This window comes from Canis aureus, chromosome 15, assembly GCF_053574225.1.
Source record: "Canis aureus isolate CA01 chromosome 15, VMU_Caureus_v.1.0, whole genome shotgun sequence".
Taxonomy (NCBI): domain Eukaryota; kingdom Metazoa; phylum Chordata; class Mammalia; order Carnivora; family Canidae; genus Canis; species Canis aureus.
Window position 1 is genome coordinate 55,760,358 of NC_135625.1, and position 17,167 is coordinate 55,777,524.

The 17,167-nt window shown below is 43.1% G+C and overlaps 1 long non-coding RNA gene across 1 annotated transcript in view; it reads left to right on the plus strand.

The window, feature by feature from the left end:
• The first annotated feature begins 9,932 nt into the window (after positions 1–9,932).
• Positions 9,933–17,167, plus strand: part of LOC144284894 (uncharacterized) — a 65,409-nt gene continuing 58,174 nt past the window's right edge. The window contains exon 1 of the long non-coding RNA XR_013353304.1: positions 9,933–10,284. This is a non-coding gene — a long non-coding RNA (uncharacterized LOC144284894). The remainder of the gene's footprint in view (positions 10,285–17,167) is intronic.

Here is a 17,167-nt window from a genome sequence, read left to right on the forward strand (position 1 = left end):
GCATAGCAATAGAGCCTCCTCACTCGGAAGGCCTTCTCATTTAATTAATCTAACACCCTCTATACGACAGATTCCCTTCCCCAGCCACTGCAGTCCCCCCAAAATTGACAGAATGACCCACCTCTGGCAGGATGGAGTGTTTGGGAGGGATGCTTGGCTGGGGATGCAGTTAGAGGCAGTCTGTGCCCTACAGCTCGGGTCTGAAACAGTATAACCTAGAATGTGCTGACTCTCAGCCCTCCTTGCTAGAAACCAAGCTGAAGAAGCTCCTTTGTCCAGCAGCTGGGTTTTCCAACAAGGGGAGATACGGGGCAGTGGGGAGCAGGAGTGGGGTAACCACTGGGGGTCCGGACACCCACGGCTTCTAAGAGAGGGAAGAAACGCAGAACGAGACCCCGCCCAGGCTTCAGAAGACTCCAGGAAGCTGGGGCAGGGTGAAGAAGACGCACCCCCACCCCTGCAGCAAATGTGAAGCCCACTCTCTGCTAAGTACCCCTTCCTCCTCACAAACCCTCCCACACTTGAGAATCCTTTAAAAGCACCTTCTCCTTGCTCTCAGCTTGCCTTTCCACATACCTGCTCAGATCCTCGGCAGCTCTCTCTCCTTTGTCTACCAGCTATCTCTCTCTCAAAATACCCACAGGCCGGGTCGGAGGTCACCAAGCCCGTAATTCTTCACCTTTTCTCTTTCTCTTTATTGTCCTAGAACGGTAATTCTCAAAGCAAGGTCCACGAACCAGCAGCAGGGCCTTACCTGGTAAATTGTTCGAAATACTGATTCTCGGACTCTACCCCAGACCTATGGAATCAGAATCAGAAACTCCTGGGGTGAGGCTGCTAATCTGCATTGTAACAAGCCCTCCCAGGTGATTCTAATCATCTCCCAGATGTGAGAACCCCTCTCCTTGAGACACGTGGCTGAGATAAGGCTCCTTACCAGCACACCCCAAATTTCAGGGTCGACTCCTGTGTGATGGCATAGGACAGCATTTTTGCAAAGGGAAGCAATAGGAATTCTTTTATGTACAAAGAATTGCCACACACACACACACACACACACACACACAGGCACACAAAACTACACATAAAGGGGGAAATGCTTTGCTTCTCATTCCTCCTCCATTTAACATCTGTTATCCGTGCTCTGAGTTATTTGAACAAGAGGATCGGCGTTAGAATAGACTTGCTTGGAGGGTGTCTGGAAGGCAGGTGCCACCTGCCACTTCTAGTGCAAGCTGAGAACAAACACAGCACCCCGAGCCCAGATCAGCCTTCCGCTGCTAGAGACAGAGGTGGAATTTCTGTTTTGCTGGGATGATACCTCCTGAAGAGCTGCCTCACCTTGAGGCCTTAATTAGAAGCAGCGGTGGCCCCTGGGCCTGCTGAGTTTCCATTTGATGTAACTGCACAAAAGAGCTGAGATGGAAAGCCAGGCCTTTTGTTATTTCACACGTTCTGAGAAGCTTTCCCATAAAAGCCCCTTTCCCCTTTCTTACTTGCTATCACACACACCAGGGTAATTTTAAAAAGGTCTATACAGGGTAAACAGTTGGTAATATCTGGCTTTCCCTTGTTTGCCACAAATTATCAGATTCAATTTCTGTTATCTCGGTCCCAGCTCGTCTCTCTCACGGGGGCCCATCCCTCCCCAGCCTTCTTCCTACCCACGCACCACTGGCCTTCCTGCTCCTACTCCCCGAATCTTGAACAGTTAAAAAAAAAAAAAAAGAATTCAATATAGGGGAAACTACCCACCTGACATGTGGATATTCTGATTTCATGACGCACCCTCCAATCGGCCTGAGCAATCGAACTAAAGAGCTGTGGAGATTTTCTTATGTTTTTTTTTATACCAATACAGCAGCAGAGGATTTACTGCAGGTCGAGAGACACCAGCTGTAAGCCATCTGAGTGAATGATAAGAAGCTAGAAAGAAGGGAGGTGTGACTGTCTTCCCGGATCTGCCACATGTGTTGTGGGGATGAGCTCATGGGCTCAGCCCAGTGCAACTCGTGGCTCATGGTAAGTCCCAACTGCCTGTCTTCCATGTGGCACTTAATTGCACAGCAGAGTACCCTTACCCTGGTTAACAGGAAATACATAAAAACTGATGTCTTCCGACATATCAAGGGGGTCTTTGAACTTGGACCTGTAGAGCTGCATTGATTGGACAGTCTCACATTGCTCTGTCTTGATTGTCTCATTCTCAATTTGTGGGCTAATCTTTTTTTTTTTTTTTTTTTAAACCCACTTAACTCTGTTTAAGCACAAAAGGGAATTTGCTGGGGAATACTCAAGTATCTCAGAGCACCCAAGGCTAATAGCTATAGCTTAAGCTTCACGAAGGCCTGGAATCAGGAAGTAGATGGAAAGTCATCGGGATCTCGTTGGTTCTTTTATTCTGATTCTTCTCTCTCACTTGGGGTCACCTGAACTCTTTTGCTTCCTTCTCCATGTTTGATCTATGTTCTTTATCACGTTCTTTTTCTCTGGAGACAAGCTTTAACTTCTTTGGCATGAGCATGGATAAACATGGCTGTCACAAAATGGTGAATGGTGGACTGCTCCCTAGTTCAAGGGGAAGCCCTGAGGATGCCCCAGTTCCCAATAGCTGGTAGAGAAGCTGAGCAACCTAGGTCGGGTCAGTTGTGATCAAGTCTGTGGCCAGGGACAGAGAGTTGTGTGATACCAACATTCGTGCTGTGGTTCATTTCATTAGGTAGGTAGAGATTTGTTCTGTGAAGAAAAATCAACTCAAATTTGAAAATAAGGCAAAAGGAGGACAGTAGGTCCTTCAATGTCATGTTGAAGCATTGTTTAACCAGCTAAAGTTTCTTTAATTATCTAGATGTGCCTTTGACTCACTTTCTGCTACTGATAAAAGACCCAGACTCTGAAGTCTACATGATAATTTATATTTGTCCAGTAGATATTCATTCTCTTTCTTTAATGATGATGTAACCCTTCATCCTGTGCTCCTCCTTTGAACCAGCCCCCACCAAATCCTGCTGATTTCCTCATACACACACTTACCAAACTTGACATATGTTTATTTGTATGAGAATCATGTTAACTTTTTGAAAATTGTATTTCTGTTGTTCTTGACAAAAGGGGGAGGATTGGATTGACACCTCAGTATTATATTTTCCTTTCTGGTTCCTGTGAATCTCTTGTTCCCTGATGGCTGCCACAACGTTTTACCAATGATCTGGTCTTTTGCTTCAGTGAGAGTCTAACGTCAGTAAATGTTTTTCAGTCTTTGTTGGTCTGAAAGGTATTTATTTCATCTTTGCTCCTGAAAGAAACTATCATTGGATATCCATTCCAAGGTGACAGTCTGAGGTGACTCTTAGGCCTTTGAAAATATTATTCCCCTGTGTTCTGGCTTCATTTATTGCTGTTGGGAAGTCAGAAGTCAATGTAATAGTTATTCTATCATAGGTAATTTTTCTGTTCTCACCAGGTGCTTTTAAGATCCTCTCTTTCTCTTTAGTATTTTGTCTTTGTCAGAATGTTTTTTTTTTAAGATTTTATTTATTTATTCATGAGAGAGACAGAGACACAGGAAGAGGGAGAAGCAGGCTCCATGCAGGGAGCCAGATATGGGACTCGATTCCAGGACCCCAGGATCACGCCCTGGGCCGAAGGCAGATGCTCTACCACTGAGCCACCCAGGTGCCCTGACTGTCAGAATCTGAATGCAGATTCTTTCTTATTTGTACTTCTTGGAATTCACTGGGCTTCCTGACTCTGAAGATCTGTACTTTTCATCAATTCTTGGAAATATTAAGTTAATATCTCCCTAAATATTATTTTCTTCCGTTATTTATGTTATTTTATACCAGAATTCCAAGAAACAATAAATTAAATATTCTTACTCTGTCTTCCATTTCATAGAACCTCAATTTCATCATCTTTCTTTCCCTCTGTGCTATATGCTGGGTGAATTCTCTAAATCTATCTTGTAGTTTATAGTTCTTTCTTTAGCAGTGACTAATATTTTCTTCTGCTCAGTAAGCCTATGAAGCATTACAATCAGGCAAATGCAAGTAGAAAGTATTAGCCTTTCATCAGAACGGCTAGCATTGAAACCAAAGACAATTTCAAGTGTTAATGAGATTATGGAGCAGTAGCTCCACTGCTGATGGTAATGTAATTTGGTATGACTCTCTTAGAGAATGATTGTCACATTACCAATGTTGAAGATTCTCATACCCTTGGAGCTAGCAATTCTGATAGGTGTTTAATTAACATGAGTACAGGCACATATGTGCTAAGAGACTTACAAGATTGTTCACAGCAATGTAGTGTGTAATAACTCCAAAGTGGAAACAGCTCAAGTGTTCATTAAGAGTAGAGTGTTAACTAACTTGTGATATATTCATACAATAAGAACTATAGCATTGAAGATGAACAAACTCTAGCTATAAACAAATGTGGATACATTTCACAAGTATAATGTTGAGGGAGAGGAACCAGATTCACAAGAATATACTCTAGATGAGCCCATTTATAACAAACAGAGAAACTATAAACATTGCAAAACAAAACTGTTGTATTTAGGGGTGAACACTTAAGAGGAAAAAATGACTTAAAAAGGCTAGGCTAGGGTCACTTGGGGGGCTCAGTGATTGAATGTCTGCCTTCGGCTCAGGTCGTGATCCCAGGGTCCTGGGATCGGGTCCCACATTGGGCTCCCCACAGGGAGCCTGCTTCTCCCTCTGCCTGTGTCTCTACCTCTCTCCCTCTGTCTCTCATGAATAAATAAATACAATCTTAAAAAAAGAAAAATTAAAAAATGGCTAGGATAACCAAAAATCAAGATAATGCTTAGCTTCAGGGAGGGTGGGAGAGTGTACTGGCTGAGAAGAGATGCTCAGGGGTTTTAGGGGGTACAAGTAATATTCTATTTTTCAGGTTGATTTTTGGTTAACTGAATGTTCATTTTATAGCAAGTCATGGGGCTATGTGCTGTTTTGTGAAAAATAAAATGCTCTGATTGGAAAATAATGAAAATGTGACATCTCTAAATTTGTGAGATGCAGTTATAAGGAATTCTATAGCCTTAAACACTTATAAAATAAAAGTGGCTAAAAATCTAGGAGCTGAGTATTTAACTTAAGAAGCTAGAAAAAGAACATTAAAATAACCCAAAGACAGTGGAATAAAGAGAGCAATAAAGATTTGAGAAGAAATTGATGAAATAGTAAACACCTAGAGAATACAGTATAGAATAAAAATGATCAATACAAAGAGTTTGTTCTTTGATATTACTAACAAAGTTAACAGGCTCCTAGCAAGATTGATAGAGATAAAGAGAGAGGACGGAAATAATATTAGGAAATGAACAAGGGAACATCTAGCAGGAACAGCTTACAAATATAGTAAGAGACTATTAAGAACAAATAGATGCCAATAAAATAGAAACTTAGGTGAAATGGGCAAATTAATGGGAAAATATAACATTGATATTGACTGGAAAGTAAAAGAAAAATTGAGTACTTCCGTAATCATTGAATTGAATAAATTGAATTAGTACTGAAGAATCTTCCCATTAGGAAAATGCTAGATCTAGAAAGCTTCACAAGCAGGTTTCACAAACTTCAAGAAACAGATCCTCGAAATAGCACACAAACTCTTACAAAGAATAGAAAAAGAGACAACATTCCCCAGCTTGGTTTATGAAGCTCATAAAAAAAAAAAAAAAAACAAAAAAAACCCTCTTCCTTCCAAAAGCAGATGAGGGCAATATGAGAAAGGAAGATTATAGTCCGATTTCACTCAGGAACACAGAAACAAATATCCTAAACAGATTTTAGCAAACTGAATGAACAAGATATAAAAAGAGAGCCGATCACGACTAAATTGGAATGGGAGCATGTCCCAGAAATGCAAGACTGGCTCAACATTTGAAATTGACGACTATAGTTACCCTGTCATGGAACGAACGAGAAAATTCACGTGGCATTCTCTCAATAAAAGCAGAAAAATTGTTTGATAAAAACCAACATCAACTTAAAGTAGAGCCTTAGAAAACTGGCAATAGAAGAGAACTTTTTGGACCTGATAAGGGACATCTACTGATAAAAAGTAATTTACAGCAAAAGCTACATTTAATGATGAAACAGAAAAAGCCGGTCCTTTAGAAATTAGGAACAAGACAAGGATTCTTGCTTTCACCAGTTTTGAGCCAGTAAAAGAGGCCAAAAACAAAACAAAACGAAACAAAACAAAAAAAAGATTTATAAGGTTTAAGGATTAGGAAGGAAGAAACCTGTCATTCATACATAATATAATTGTTTGCAGAGTCACAGGCAATTTGTTAGAATTTATAAGAGAGTTTAACAAGATTGCCAATTATAAACTCAATATAAGCAAGTCAATTGTATTTTTATATATCAGTACCATTTGGAAAATTTAATTAGATAAAGCTGTCATTTACAATTGCAATAAAAGTATAGGGAAATTGTGTCCATTTCTTTCCAAATTTCAGCTCGGGATTCAAAACATTTCCAATAAAAATACCAACATGGTTCTCATTTAAGTTGGCAAGCTGATTCTAATATTTATATGGAAGAGTGAAAGTCCAAGAATAGCCAACATAGTCTAGAAGGAAAAAGGACAGGACAGAGGAATTTGCCCTACTAGCTATCAAGCCTCGTTATAAAGCAATAGGAACCAAGACAATGAGATGTTTGTGTAGCAAATGACAAATAGAGGACAAGCAAAATAGAGAGCCCAGAGATGGACCTCCACATATTTGGAAACTTGATAAACAACAGACGTGGCATTGCAGAAAAATAGGGAAGTGCTAGACTATTCAATAATCATCCGTACGGAAAATAAATGGAATCGAAGCCCTATATCTTTCCATGTACAAAAACCAATTCTGGATTAAGACCTCAAAGGTAAGAGGTAAAACTTGAAGCCTTTTAGAAAAAACACAGAATAGGACGCCCGGGTGGCTCAGTGGTTGAGCGTCTGCCTTTGGCCCAGAGTGTGACCCCGGGGTCCTGGGATTGAGTTCTGCTTCGGACTCCCTGCAGGGAGCCTGCTTCTCCCTCTGCCTGTGTCTCTGCCTCTCTCTCTGTCTCTCGTGAATGAATAATAAAATCTTAAAAACAACAACAACAAACACAGAACATTTTTAAGACCTTGGGGTGGAGAAGGATTTTTTAAGCATTACTCAAAAGTGTAAGCCATCAGGAAGAGACTGATAATCCTACTACCTTAATTAAGAACTATTATAAGACTGTATGAGAAGACAAGAGAATAGGGGCGTCTGGGTGGCTCAGTAGGTTAAGCATCTGCCTTTGGCTCAGGTCATGATCCCCTACTCAACAGGGTGCTTGCTCTTCCCTCTCCCCCTGCTTGTGCTCCCTCCCTCAAATAATTAAAATCTTTAAGAAAATGTTATTTTAAAAAAAAAGATGGACAATGGAAGCTCTGAGTGGGAAGACATCTTTAGCACACGGAAACAAGAAAAAGAGATTATTATCCAGAATATATCAAAAAGTTCTAGAAATCATTAAGAAGCAGGTAAATCACACAATATGCAAGTAGGGAAGGCATGAGAGCAATACAAATAGAAAAAGATACATAGCTAAGAGCATATGAAAAAGGTTCAACTTCATTATTAATCATGGAGTGCAAATTAAACCAAGGAAGAGAGGCCATTTTATGCCACAGGACTGGCAAAAAAATCAATCATTTGGACAATACCATGGATGTGGAACAAATCACTCCTAGTGGGAGTGTAAATTAGTATTCTGGGAGCAAAAAGGCATTATCTAGAAAAGCTGAAGATGCACAATACCTCAATGGCCCAGAAAAATTCCAGTATGTAACCCCTGGAGAAATTCTCCCATAATGAGGATTGAGAGAGATGTACAAGAATTTTCATAGCAGAGCTGTTGCTAATAACAAAAAACCTGAAAATAACACAAATACCCACCCAGGGTTAAATGAATATACACATTGTACTACGTAAGTGGAAAAGAAATGAACGACTGCTCATACTTTAACCTGGGGGAAGAAATCTCAGCAGCGGTGTTGAGTGAAAGGAGCCATTCACAGATGAACACATTCCCAATGACTCCATTGACATAAGGTTTGCAAATGTGGAAAAACCAAACAAGGTTTCATTCAGGGATATGTACACTGAGTTTTTCTTTCTTTCTTTCTTTCTTTCTTTCTTTCTTTCTTTCTTTCTTTCTTTCTTTCTTTCTTTCTTTCTCTCTCTCTCTCTCTCTCTCTCTCTCTCTCTCTTTCTTTCTTCTTCTTCTTCTTCTTTTAAATTTTACTTATTTAGTAAACACACAGAGAGAGGCAGAGACACAGGCAGAGGGAGAAGTAGGCTCCTTGCAGAGAGCTCGAAGCAGGATTGGATCCCGAGACCCGGGGATCACACCCTGGGCCAAAGGCAGACGCTCAACCACTGAGCCCCCCCGTGCATCCCACGTGCTGAGTTGTTTCTAAGGAGACCCTTATAACAGGCACCTTTTATAGGCTAGGCCATTGGCTGCCAACCGTTTTGGCAAGAGGACACTTCCCTGATTGTCCGAGAGATGAGGGGACTCCGAGTCAGGACCTCAGGCGTCCTCAGACCTGCCCACGTTGGTTGCTAGACTGACCCGGTTGGTTACCCCAAGTAGCCCCCTGGAGACCAGCCTGGCTGTCGGAACTGTCCCACCCCAGCAGAGGGGGCCAGTTAACTGTCTCCATTTAATTCTCACTTTACTGCTGGGCTCTGGGGAAGGGACAGGCCCAATTTTAGGCAGGGAGCTAGATGGGTTCCAGAATCTACTGCGAGGTGTGTTGACCTGAATTTAGCCTTATTCAAGTCAATCACCCTGGTTCTAGGGTTCTTTTATCTTGTGTGTAAACCCTATCAGCTGAAGTATCTTCGATTTCAAAGTTATTCATAGGGCATGAGCTAGGAAGTATACCCTGTGACATTTGGGTACAGCTGGAGGAGGCATCAGTAAACCCAGGTGGCTAAGCGGCTAAGCGTCTGCCTTCAGCTCAGGTCATGATCCTGGGCTCCTGGAATCAAGTCCCGCACTAGGCTCCTGCTCCACAAGGAACCTGTTTCTCCCTCTGCCTCTCTTCCTCTCCCCCACTTCCCTGTCCCCGCTCTCTCATGAATATATAAATAAAAATCTTAAAAATAAAAAAGTACACTTGGTCTTGCCTGTCTGTAGCCATCGAAAACCCAGTTTCTGGAGTGAAATAAGTCAGTCGGAGAAGGACAAACATTATATCGTCTCATTCATTTGAGGAATATAAAAATTATTGAAAGGGAATAAAGGGAAAGGAGAGAAAATGAGTGAAAATATCAGTGCAGGTGACAAAACATGAGAGACACCTAACTCTGGGAAACAAACAAGGGGTAGAGGAAGGGGAAGTGGGCGGGGGGTGGGAGTGACTGGATGATGGGCAATGGGGGGGCACTTGGCAGGATGAGCATTGGATGTTATGCTATATGTTGGCAAATCGAACTCCAATAAAAAAATAAAAAAATTAATAAAAAATAAAAAAAAAAGATTGTATTCATCTGGGCAGGGATCCTGGGGCCTGTGGGCTGCGGCTGCCCCTACCTCCTGTTGTGGGGCCCACGCACCCCTTCTTCGCTCCTTGCCAAGCAGCTGCCTGCTGGAATATTAAAGGGGAGGAGGGCAGGTGACAAGGGAAGGCCCAGGAGGACAGGGAGGGAGGAAGGGAGGGAGAAGATGGGAGGCGACGGGAGCAGGCCTGGAAATGGAGCTCTGCGGTCGGTTGCTCAGCCAGGATTCCTTTTGAAATCCACCAATAGGTTTTCCAGCGAGGCCCCAGACAGACCCCCATTCATCTGGACAGCACATTTTTCTTTGCAGAAAATAACCATTCATCAGCCAGCAGCTCCTGGAATGTGGGCTGAGAAACACAGTCCTGGGGCCAGCCCTCCTTCCCTCCTTCGCCCACTGACACTCATGGCCCTTGGGAGGTGACATCATGGCCTAAAAATAGCTCCCCCACCCCTCCTCCCAGACCCTGTGCTTTTCAGGGACTCCCTCCCCCCTGTTGACAAGGTTTGGGACCTGGGGAGGGTGTTTCTGGAAGAATAACATTTCTGTCCTAAGCTGCTTTTTCAAACCTTTCAAGGACAGCACTTACCTCCAACAAGACGTTCAGTGAGAAAAGAGGTGATTTTTATGAAGTTTGAACGCTGGATTCAAAGCCAACCTCAGCCCGAGGCCAAGTTCCTATCCGTGGAGTGAAGGGAGACCGACCCCACAGGGTGAGGTGAGAGCCAAGAGGTAAAATCGGGCCTGTGGGGCACGAGCACAGCTGCCTGGGTCCATCCAGAGCCGTTGGACCCAGGGGTGCTCTGACTTCAGAAAGAGGGAGCCCCAGAGATGGGCCCCTCCTTAAATCTCTTTGGGCAGGGGACTTGCATAGCATACAGTATAAAAGTTGCCCTTGCGTCCACGTGCAGAGCCATGTGGGTGGCCTGGTCCAGGTCCAGGCTTGGCCCATCAGCTCAACACACTGCTCCCAGCACCTCACCAGGCTCGGAGTCCACCTCCTTAGTCATCTTCCTACCTGAGTCCCAGATCCTTCCCCACTAGGTGAGCTGCCCATCTTTCCACAAAGGCTGTAGAAGCCTTAGATTCTTCTTGAAGACCCATCCCTGCGCTTCGCACCTGATATTCAAACTGTCCTCAAGGCAGCAATTTTTTTTTCCTTCCTTAGAAATGGACTGCTTGATTTTTCTCTCCATGTAGCTCTCATTGTCATCATAACAGCACATCGGGGCGACCCCTTGATTGGCCGGGCAGACCCCCACCCCCCAATGGTCCGGCTCTAACCACCCTGAATGTTTGTCAAATTGATGTTCTCAAAACATTGCCTTTGTCATATCCTTACTCAAGAGCTCACGATGGCTCCCTATTGCCACCTCCACCTGTTGGGTGGGGTTTTTGTTTTTTGTTTTTATTGGACGGCTCTGCTTTACCTGTTCAGCCTTTTTTTTTTTTTTTTTTTGTGCAGTTACTCATTGTGTGTTCTCTGTCCTCTCCACCTTTGCTCACACTATTTCTCTCTCTAGACTTGGGGTCTCATCGCTCTTCCTCTTTCTCCCTCCCTGTATCCTGACTGCCACTTTCCTACTTTGGGCTGTATGTTCCCCCACTAGCTCAGAGCCCGGCATTCTCAGGGGAGGAGGCGGGGAGGGTGGAAGGTAGGTGGTAGAGGAGGTGAGGAGCTCATCCTCACTTGTGTGGTTGGCTTGTCCTAGCCCCCCTGCCATTTGCCACTGTCTGCTTCAGCAATCCGGGTCTTGAACTTCCTTTCTTTGAGACTCTGCTCCCCACTGGGGTCTTCCCATCAGGAATCCCTTACTCTCTCCCCTCTGAGCTCCTAGAGCCCCTATGGGCTCAGTTTCTTGGACTTAGCTACTTTATGGGGACGCCTGCTGGTGCAGCTGTTGTCCCGCTGGTCATGCCCAGCTGTCCATGGAAGGCAGAATGACCCACTTAAAGATCTGCAACCGGAGATGAAATTTCGTGGACAGCTTAGGTCTCTGGGCCTTCCCCAGGGTTCCCAAATAATCCTCTTGTGTTTGTTAACTGGTGATAGAAGGAAAGACTTGACCTCTGCTGTCTCCTAACCCTTGGTAGGTGAAATTTCCTCTCTCCGAACCATTATTCATTTATCCAGTCTTTGCTGAGCACTTACAGCGTACCCGCTGATGCTCTTTAGTCTGACGGTTCAGATGAATAAGGTACACCTCTTGGCTTTAGAGAGTTCACAGTCTAGACGAAAGAAGACATATGGAGAGACTGTTGGAGTGTGATAGGATTATGCTTTGATAAAAGATGGGCACAGGACACTGAGGAAGAAATAATGATGGGCATTCTGTGCAGCAGGAGAGTCAGAGAAGGCTTCTTGGAGGAGGCAATATCTTCTGTCTCGACGAACAAATAGGGCTCAAGCAGGCCAAGAAGGCAAGAATGCGCTGGCTGGAGCGCGGTGGACAGTGTCTCCAGGCACACAGAAACACTGCTTTCCTCATGCCCCTGCCCTCCTCTCCTCTGTCCCTGCTCCCTTGGGACATCTGGTTGAGAATACAGCAAATATTACAGTAGGAGTCTAGCCACTCAGAAGAAGAGCAAAACTCTGCTTTCCGAACATACTCTTGCTTCGCACCCAAGTCTAGGAAGGAGATGGGTTCAACGGTGGGCAACCATGCAGGGTCTCCACTTGCCCAACTCAACGCAGAGAGTGACAGCTCACATCAAGACGCTCCACTGCCTTCAACAGCCACGGTTCTCATGGAAAGAAAGAATTCATAGCTTTGCCTACGGCTGTGTTATCTAAGACATAAGAGCTAACATAAGCTCTCGTCAGGATAAAGGGTTGCTTCTGAGAGATCGGTGAACCACCACCATGTTGAAAAGCACACAATATGGAGAGCCAGTGGGAGACATCCAGCACATCTCGGCTTTATGTTCTTTGGTAGTCTTGCTCCAAAAGGAACGTTTATCTTATAATGTCATTGCAGATTATTCAGTCGTTTTTCCATAATGAGTATTGAGAAGGCATCAACTCATTAAAATTTTACAATGTGGTGTGGGAAATAAGCTTTAGCTTCCCAAAGAAAGACTGTCTTGGGCCAGGTTGGCTGTTTTAGATCTTTTTACCGACCCAGGAATGCTTGGGGGTGGGGTTGCAGAGCAGGGACTTCGGGCTGACAGTTGACTGGCCTTGTCCTGAGGACTGAGACTCATGGGGTGAGGCCTGGAATCTCAGCACCGTGGCCCCTCTGCGATAAGCAGACAGCAGCCCCACTTCTGTTTGTGACACGGTGTTTTGCACGAGTTAAGCAAGGGAAGTATCATTGAACCCCCTTGTTAGGCGCATTCTTTAAGAAATTAGCATTTTCTTTTAAAAATAAGTAATACACGCCCATAGGCTATTTTTAAAAAATACATTTCCATAGTTTTAAGATGAAAACTATAAATAGGTCCATTGGCTGTTGCCCCAATCTGTCTCTAGTCCTCCCAGTTTCTGTTCCTCCAGCAGGTGTCCAGTATGATTTAGTTCCTTCGGGTGTCCTTTAAGAGGCATCATGAAAGGTATGAACAAATGTGAATGTGAAAAACAACTAACAGTGTTCTTTATATTCTGTGCTTATTTTTCCCTTGTGACCTCTGATCTTGGAGACCTTTCTGTCTCCGTTCTTTACGAGCATTCTCGTCTCTTTTTAGAGCTGTGTGGTATTCCACTGTCTGGCTGGACCATGACTTCCCATCGGTGTACATCTAATTTGATGCCAATCTTTTGCTACCATATACAACACCTCAACTAGTAATTCTATATGATGGTCATTTCGCACGCATGAAAAAGTGACTGTTTAATTAAATCCCTGGAAGTGGAATTGTCTGGCCAAAAGGAACATGCCTTTGTGATTGTACAGACATTGCTGAATTGCTTCCAAACAGATTGTATCACTTCGCACTCCCACTAGCCATAAGGGAGAGGACCTGTTTCCTCTTCTGACTTCCGCCTTATTAAACATTGGGATTTTTGCCAATTTGTTAAGTAGAAAAATGAAATCTTGATGGCTTTAATTTGCATCTTTTATTGTGAATGAGGGAGAGCATTTATATTTCCTTTTTGGTGGGCTACCCTTTACCCATTTTTCTTTGGGTCATTGATCTTTTTACTTGTCGATGTGTAAGAACTTTTTGTATATATGGGTGTGAGTTGTATCTTTCTATTTTCTTTGTTTATAATAATTCATTTGGCTGTTTTTCTTCATGCAGAAGTTTAATTTTTTTTTTTTGAGAGAGAGAATCTTAAGCAGGCTCCATGTCTAGCACAGAGCTCGACATGGGACTTGATCTCATGACCCTGAGATGGTGACCTGAGCCCAAATCAAGAGCCGGACGCTTAACCAACTGAGCTACCCAGGCACCCCTATTTTTCTTGAAGAATTTTAGAATCCTCTTGTCCAGCTCCAGAAAATATTCTGCTGGCACTTACTATTGATGTAGTGTTAAATTTGTGAATTCATTTAGAGGAATGTTGACATCACAACGTGATTTGTCCAAATCTTATTTTGTTTCTTTCAGAACTATTTTCTTCCTGTAGGCCTTAAGCTATTTGGTTAAGTTTATTTTATGTTTTTCCTCTCTGGTTCCTATTGTAAATGGGGCTTCCCCCCCACATTATGTTGTCTGACCGGTTAGTGTTTCCTTATGAATTCGATAGCCTGCTACCTTACTAAATGTTCTTATTTTTTGAGGTAGTTTTTCTGTCAGTTTCCTTCGGTTGCCTGGTGTATCATCACAGAATCCTTCAATAACAACGCTTTACTTCTGCTGTTCCAAGTTTTGTGTCTCTACCTGCTTTCACTTGTTTCATTCTAGGAAAATTATTGATAAAATGGCTTTTTAGGGATAGACATGCAAAGCAAGTTCACTGTAATAGAGAGAGTGGCTATACCTTTGCATATGGAGCACAGGAATCTCTAGAGAGGGAACAGATTCAGATTTTAATCCTCTCTTCAGAAAACTCAGGTAAGAATGTAAATTGGTGCAGCCATGGTGGAAAACAGTATGGCGGTTCTGTAAAAAAGTTAAAAATAGAACTCCCACGTGACCCAGTAAATCCACCTCTGGGTCTTTATCCTAAGGAGATGCAATGACTCCTCCCAAAGAGACGTCTGTTACCTCCACTGCACTATTTTTCTTTACAGCATTATTCACAATAGCCACAATATAGAAATAACCTTATAGTCCATTGATGGATGAATGGATAAAGAAAACGTGATACACACACACACACACACACGAATGTTATTCAGCTGTAAAAATGAAGGAAACCCTGCCATTTGGAACAACATGGATGGAATTCATACAGAAAACGACAAATACTATATGATCTCACTTACATGTGGAATCTAAGAAAACAAATTCATAGAAGCAGAAGATTTGTGGTTGCTGGAGGCAGAGAGTGCAGGATGAGGAAATGGGTGAAGGCGGTCAAAATGTATAAATTTCTATTTATAAGATAAATAAGTCTTGGGGCTATAATGCACAACATCGTGACTATGGTTAACAATATTGCATTGTATGTTTGGAGGTTGTTAAGATAGGAGATCTTAAGAGTTTTGCACCAGGATAAAGGAAAAAGTAGTAGTAAGGAAAAAAAAAATAGGAACTTTGCGAAGTGATGGATGTTAACTAAACTTATCATGGTGATCATTTTGCAATATGTACATATATCAAATCATTATGGTGTACACCTTAAGCTTTTACAATGTTATATGTCAATTTTATCTCAATAACAATGGGAAAAAAGAATATTCAATGTTTTTTCCACAAACGTTGTATCCTGAGTTGCCCAACAGAGGTCAGATGGCAGGAAAGGATAAGAGGAGCTTCTCGGGGGTAAGCTCGCCATAGGGTAGGAGAGTCTGGTCCAGAACTGAGAGGGCTAATTTCGGCTGTGGTGTTTGGCAGATTCAGGACCTACTCTAGATCAATCATCTTGGAGCCATGAATGTAGCTTTGGGACAGGGAATGGCTGTGTGTGTGTGTGTTTGCGTGTGTATCTTCCCGCATGTTTTTTTAGGTTGTTTCTGTATTGTGGCTATTGTGAATAATGCTGTAAGGAAAAATATTGCAATGGGGGTGCAGACGTCTCTTTGGGAGGAGTCATTGCATCTCCCCACGAATGGGGAGGGTAGGTTATTGGACGTAACTTTTGAATTTCAAGTTCCTGCTCTCTTTCGTGGGATGCATGTGGCTGGACACCGTGCTGAGGGATGAGGAGCTCTGCGTGGTCTGCAGTTGCAGTGAGCATTAAGCCTTTTGTTGCCTTTATTTCTGTGGATCAGAGTCTCCATTATGTTGCCCTAGTCACTCCTGGGGTAAATGGGCATGTCCTGGGCTGCTGGGCTCCCGTGAATGGAAGTGACAACGTGTTTTAGGATCAAGGGAATCAGGATGGAGAAAACAGGGCTGTCGGGCAACTGAACAGAGCACAGAAGGCCTCTCCATCTCCAAACCTCCGACCACAGAGCCCTGCTCCAGAGCCAGAGGGCACCAACTTGCCCACCCCCAGCAGGTGGCTGCAGGAAAGCTCCTGCCAGGGGACCCTTTTCTGGCAGCCATACTATTTATTGGCTTACTCTGCACTTGCATATGCAGGGAGAATTATTATTAGGCAGTAAGGATGGTTAGAAGGACAAAGAGTAGATCAAGCAACACGGGAGATGTTTGTCAAGTCACAAGAAGACAAGGAAAAGTGGCTGATGAAATCAAAATTTGCTGCTATGATGAGACGTTGAGCACCATTGCTGGAAGTCTTGGCTTACTGTTGTTGGTTCAGGTGACACAGTTTGCTTAGGACATTAAAAGCCTGTAAATGGCAAAAATGTTGCTGCCAAACCATCACAAGCTGAATGTGGCCCAGAAGTTCAAAACCTATTCTTGAGAAATAAAGGCTTTGTTAAAGCAGAAGACCTTCCTACTACACATTTTGGGGTCTATTGCATTGCCTCTGCTTCCTTTTTGCAACTGAGCATACAACCAGAAATACACGTGGAAGAGAGGGCAGGATATAACTGCTCTGTTCCATCTATGATCTGCTGCTTGGCATCAAAGAGTGTATTTGAGGGGGTGACTGCAGATACAGTGGCCTGGAGATCAGCTGCTAAAGAATTCCTTGAGACACTTGCAGAGATCATCCAGGAAGGGGGTTCCCTGCCTCAACAGGTGTTCAGCATAGGTGATATTGACCTATCCCATTATCAAGAATTAATTATTTTCCCATGTTTATTGAGATATAAGCAACATGTAATTTTAAGATTTTCACTTAGGATTTACTCCCCTAGTAACTTTCAAATATCTAACGTGGGACTATTAGCTATAATCACCATGCTGTTAGATCCCTAAACTTGTTAATCTTATATCTGAATGTTTGAATCCTTTGGCCAATTGCTTCCCATCCCCGGCCCTTAGTAACTGTCACTCTACTCTCTGGTTCTCCGAGTTTGGCTCTGTAGAGTCCACATATCAGTGATATACTATTTGTCTTTCTCTATCCAATTTATTTCACTTAGCATAATGCCCTCAAGATTCATTCAAGTTGTAGCAAATGGCAGGATTTCCCTGTA